The sequence below is a fragment of the Cavia porcellus genome, unplaced genomic scaffold (genome assembly GCF_034190915.1).
Source record: "Cavia porcellus strain 051 isolate PalLab524CR breed Dunkin Hartley unplaced genomic scaffold, mCavPor4.1 scaffold_30, whole genome shotgun sequence".
Classification (NCBI taxonomy): domain Eukaryota; kingdom Metazoa; phylum Chordata; class Mammalia; order Rodentia; family Caviidae; genus Cavia; species Cavia porcellus.
Genome location: NW_026947513.1, coordinates 22922360 through 22927767, shown reverse-complemented (window position 1 = coordinate 22927767; position 5408 = coordinate 22922360). Strand labels below are relative to the sequence as shown.

The 5408-nt window shown below is 34.1% G+C and overlaps 1 long non-coding RNA gene across 1 annotated transcript; it reads right to left on the bottom strand.

The window, feature by feature from the left end:
- Nucleotides 1-1031: 1031 nt before the first annotated feature.
- On the bottom strand, nt 1032-5009 carry LOC134474108 (uncharacterized). Its single transcript, XR_010044719.1, has 2 exons — nt 4745-5009; nt 1032-1284 (listed from the first exon to the last, which is right to left on the bottom strand). It is a non-coding gene; the product is annotated as an uncharacterized LOC134474108 (long non-coding RNA).
- Between the last annotated feature and the right edge of the window lie 399 nt (nt 5010-5408).

Sequence of the window (5408 nt, the reverse complement as noted above, 5' to 3'; positions counted from 1 at the left end):
GGGAAAAAAATAAGATGATCCTTTTCACTTTTGAAATGCTACTTCCTGCTTAAAAGGAGACAGAAAAGGTGGTAAGAATCTGGAATTAAATAAAGGCAATACCAAAGAGAAGTAGTAGGCTAAGGGGAGTATATGGAGATAGAGAAATGATGACCTCACTCTGCAGCTTAGATGCTGACAAGAGGTGGCAACCTGTAAAGAGGTGACATGTGCAGCACAGCCTCTTGTCCGTGTCCTGTTCGAAACCCAGGGCACCCAGTTCTCTCGACAATGCAACCATAAAGTATTAGGCACAGTCAAGACAACACTATGTGATGTATATTCACCCTTTAGTTGTAGGTAGGGGATAACTACATTAGTATCAGGAACTCTTCTTGAGAACAATTATATGGTTTTTTTGTCAAATCATATCCTTTCAGTCTTCTTTAAAAAAAATCATAATTTCCTACAGAAGGCTACTTTATACTTACTTGACTGCCAGGCTGTAACATTTTGGCAGATTTAACTTCTACAGATAAGGCAGGAACACATGACCTGCTATTCAGAGCCACTGGTACACAATAGGGCTCTTGCTAGGACTTTCAAGGGAAAAGATCTCCATCTCTTTCCCCAGCTTTAAAGTTGATTGAATTGAAGTATAGCTTCTACTACCAATTAGCTATCATGCACTCTGAGAATGAAAACAGCATTATTAGAGTAGAGCCTAGAGAGACACAGGGAAAAAAAACTCATGGAACAGGTGAAACCAAACTTATCAAGTATATGAGCCAAGAAATAGCCATTTAATTAAGCCAATGCCATTACTATTAACTGATGCACAGACCTGCACACAAAATATGAAAAAGCTTTGTAGAACAGTATAAAAGATTTAGAATCCAAAATATTGAGATTTGAGTCTTAAGTCTACTATCCCTCAGACTATGATGCTGTCACTTACATCTGTTTGCCATTAAATATCTTACTGTAAGATACAAATAGTATCTTGTACAAAAATTAAGTACAAATCATGAGGAAAAAATTAAAGAGATAAAGACACCCTTTCTTTGCTTTATTAGACAAAATTGAATATTCAAATGCCTACTGTGTTAGTTATTTCCCATTGCTCAGACACAATGCCACACAGCCACAGCTTGCAGGAGGAGAGGTTTCCTGTATTTTGCCCCACAGTATTAGTAGGTTCATTCCATGGTCAGCCGGCTCCAAAAGAACTGGCGTGGTGGAAGGTCCAAGTAGAAGCAATCTGCTCACATCTTCACATCCAGGAAACAGTGATGGAGGAAGCACCTGGGAATAAGAATACACCCTTCCAGGTCATGTTCCCTGTGACCTGCCTCTAATCAGACTCTACCTTTTAATTGTAAGTTAGCTATGAATTCATCAGTAGATTATGGCCCTATGATTGAGCCACTTTCCATACACATGAGAATTTGGGAGAACATTCTAGATCTCAATCATACCATCTACCAATTGTATACTTTTGGCAACTTCATCACACTTATTTAGTTTAGCTTTAAATTATTTGCTTAGATGATGAATACCAATCAATGTCTCTTTCTAGTTCTAAACATCTGATTTTACAATTTATGTAACCCAATATTTCTAAGCAATCAGTATCAATATTTTATAAATATATAAAAGCAATATGATGCTTATAGACAAAAGGAAAGCTACAGATTATTTTTTCTTTTAGCTAGCAATAGAGAAATAGTAGTCTAGGAAACTAGCTTTTCAAAAAAATATCCTGATTGAGATAATGTGTTCTGAAATATAACTGCTGCTGCTTGCTCGTCCTGTTTCTTTTCTTTCTTTTGTTTGAAGAATTTATCCATAGGTGTCTATCAGGGCTGGGGCACTAGCCTGACAGAAGTTGTCAAGACCACAGCAAAATCAGTGCAGTCTCAGAGCTCAGGTCCGTGATAATGGAAGTTGCTAGCAGAGCAGAGCACAGTGAGAATACCCTATAAGGAGCAAGATGGTGACAGTGACATTGGGAGACTGGAACACACTGGTAGAATTAATTTACTAAATGAATCATAAGGGAATCTACGTTGTTCCAAAGAAGAGAATTACAAATAGGGAGAGGGAAAAACAAAGAATAGATTGTTGCTGATCTAGAATTGAAAATAGCAAACGAATTCTCATTTTACATGCATATATCAACACATAAATAGGGATTATGTTACATATAATTTATAAATTTACATATCTATACATGCATATACCTAAGCATACACTGTGCTTCTTGAACCTATTCACTGAGAAGGAATATGGAGCAACAACATTCCAGTAGCAGTGAACATGTTGGCTTCTAAAAGTCTTTATCCATGGAAATAAGCCAGGACTTCTATGCTGAATAAGTGATTTTAGACCTGGAGTAGGGAAATTTTAAAAATTGGCCTAGAAAATTCTTTATCAACAATAAGAACATGCTGAAATAATATTGAATGTGTTTTAAAAAATGTAGCTTAAAGGAATCCTGGTCAGGTTTGGGACAACTCAACCCATGAATTCATCATTACATAAATAAACAAATACATAAGACTTAGATAAGAGATGTTTTGGCATAGTGCCAGCTAACAAATGTAGAATGAATGATAGAATTTAAAAATCACAATTTGGCATAGTAATATTAATTTACCTAAGACATATCAAGGGATGCTAAAATGAGATTAAAATTTGATGAGCAATGGGAATATAGATCGTCTCAAACTACCTCTCAACAAAACATGTATTAATCACAAAAGAGAACATGAGTATTTTACAATGCAAAAGCATAGCAGATGTCACCTTAATCAAGTGCCTGAAGTTAACATCACCAGTACTGGGACAAATTAAAAATGCGCACTGCCTAATAGGATACAAGGAAAAGAACACATTACTTCTCTGGCATTCTTGCCAAAATGCCTCTGTTAAACTTAAAACTTTACAAATACAAAATTCAACAGCACTTAACTGAAAAGAAAAAAATGACTCACAATCCTCAGAACCACAGTGTACACTGCTACTTGGCCGGATAAAACTAACAGACAAGAAAAGAATAATGAAGTACAAGAGTGTAAAATACAAAAACAGTGGTATTGGCTACAGTTAACCTTTCCTTCTTTTGAGCCTGGCTTACAGAGTTGGCTGCCTGCTGCTGACCAAAGTGCAGCTACTGTGATTGGCTGAGTCATGGCTTTTGTTACAGAGATAATTACAGTCTGTTGACACATTAATTTAAGTTTCAGTTCACTGTGTAGAAGAAAAAAACCTTTCCGCCAAATTTAAAACATGTACAGAGGTAGCTTTAGGCAAAATATCAGATAAAAATATGAGAAAAAATCAGGTAAATCTGAAATGAGAAACAATCTACAATGTGGAAAAATATTAAGATCATGAAAGACAAGGAAAGCCTGATGAGCCATTTATGACTGAAAGACATTCAAAAGCTTCAGTCCTGGTTAGAACCCTTGCAACAACTTATGAATGTTAAATGGGATGCGTATGTTGGATGATATCATATTAACTCTGATGGTTGTATTGTGGTTTTAGAGAGGAATGTCTTTATTCACAGGAATTATGCACCAAAGTTTATAGGTAGATGGATCATATGATCAGCTAATCCTTAATGTCCAAGAACATTCCTGCAAATTTTATCTAAGTTTGAAATTTTTCAGAATTGAAATTATCTTTAAATAAAATAGGAGCCAAAGGTGAAAAACCAAAATGTTCATCAAAAAGTGAATGGCAAAATTGTAGAGTATTTGCACAACATGTTTTTTGCAAATAATTGCAACAAGTGCTCATACATGCAGTACAACTGATTGTCACAGACTTTAATGAAATAAGGCAGAGGTACAAAAATTATTAGGTGATTCTGTGTATAAGAAATCATAGAAAAAACAAAACTAATCTATAATAAAAGAAATTTTAGTTGTCTGGATTGGAGGCTGGAAAGTTCAAAGAGAAAAACAGCAAAGAACCACAAGAACTTTCTGGGCCTGTTTTATCAAAATGGTCTGTTTTAAAACAGGATCACACTGTTGTCAGTCAAACTATCCTCTTAAAACACGGGGACTTGTTTTCTGCAAATTGTACCTCATTAAAACTGATTTCAAAATAAAATATTGCTGGTAGAATAGCTAGAAAATAAAGCAAAAATTAAACATGAATAAAAACAAAATTTAGCAAGTTGCAATGTGTCTCTGTGGAAAAAGTCATGAAATGGAAAATGACCTGTTTATTTTATTGTAACTTAATAAGTTGACAAATGTAATAGCTTTATGAGTACTTAATTTTATCTCTCTTAATTTTAAAGTGACATATTTAATAAAATTGTACTATAAAAATAAAATTTCTAAACCAAATGACTTCATTATATAAATTTGTTTAATGTGTTCTTAATCCCCATAGCTTAAATTTATTTTAACTTGCTTTGCTAAAACTGTGTTGTGTTTTAAAGCCAAGCAACTCAATTAGCATGAATGTACAAGCAAATGTGTTTACTTACTTGTTCAAAGAAAGGAATCCTATATCTTCATTATCCATATATTCTTTAAGGTATTTCAAATCTTTTGTATCAAAAGCTTTATCAGAACTCTATAAAACCTTTATCTGAACATTCTGCATGCTATTTTCCTAAAACTGAGAGAACTTCTAAGCGTTCTAGGATCCTCTTTTATGAGAAGTATACCAAACATTTAAGGGACAATGGTCCACCTTTACAAGACACATATATGGTACTTTAAAAAGGAAAACAACTTACGTGATCTGAGATTTGCAATACAGTTTACTGAAGCTGGCCCTCGTGTTGGGCTGAATTCTTTCAGAGCGCATATTCAAAGAAACTCTGAGAAACTGGTAAAAGCTGATATTTTAAGACTCTATTCATAGCCCATCTCTTTCAAAATAATTTTTTCAGATTCATTATGCTGAAGTGAAAGAGGAAATTCATCTAAGATTTAAATATCCAAAACTATGCATCATAATTTTGCTTTCAATTCATAGGTGGATTATTCAGTGCCCTTAAGTGCCTCCTCTAAATTATTTAAAGGAAACTAAGCAATTATTCAGCTGCTTGAATTATTTAGGTCATAAATGTTTCCTGTTGAATGCTTTTGTGGTCACATTTTGTGTCTTGGCCTAAGTGAATAAAATCAGCTTTAATGCAATAATACAAAAGCAATGTCTAGAAGTAATACATAAAATAACTCTCATTCTATTTTTCTTCTGAAGTTGGTGAAACAGATATTGGAAATAATGTGCATTTTAAGATTTTTAGTTAAGCTTTGCACCAACAACAAATTGCTTCTCTACAGTGTGCATCTTTCTTTTACGTTAGAGGAGATAAAAACCAGTTGCCATTAATGTTCCTCTGCCAAAATTTTAAGTTGCTTGCTAAATCTACTGTTGCCAGAAAAGGTTTTCAA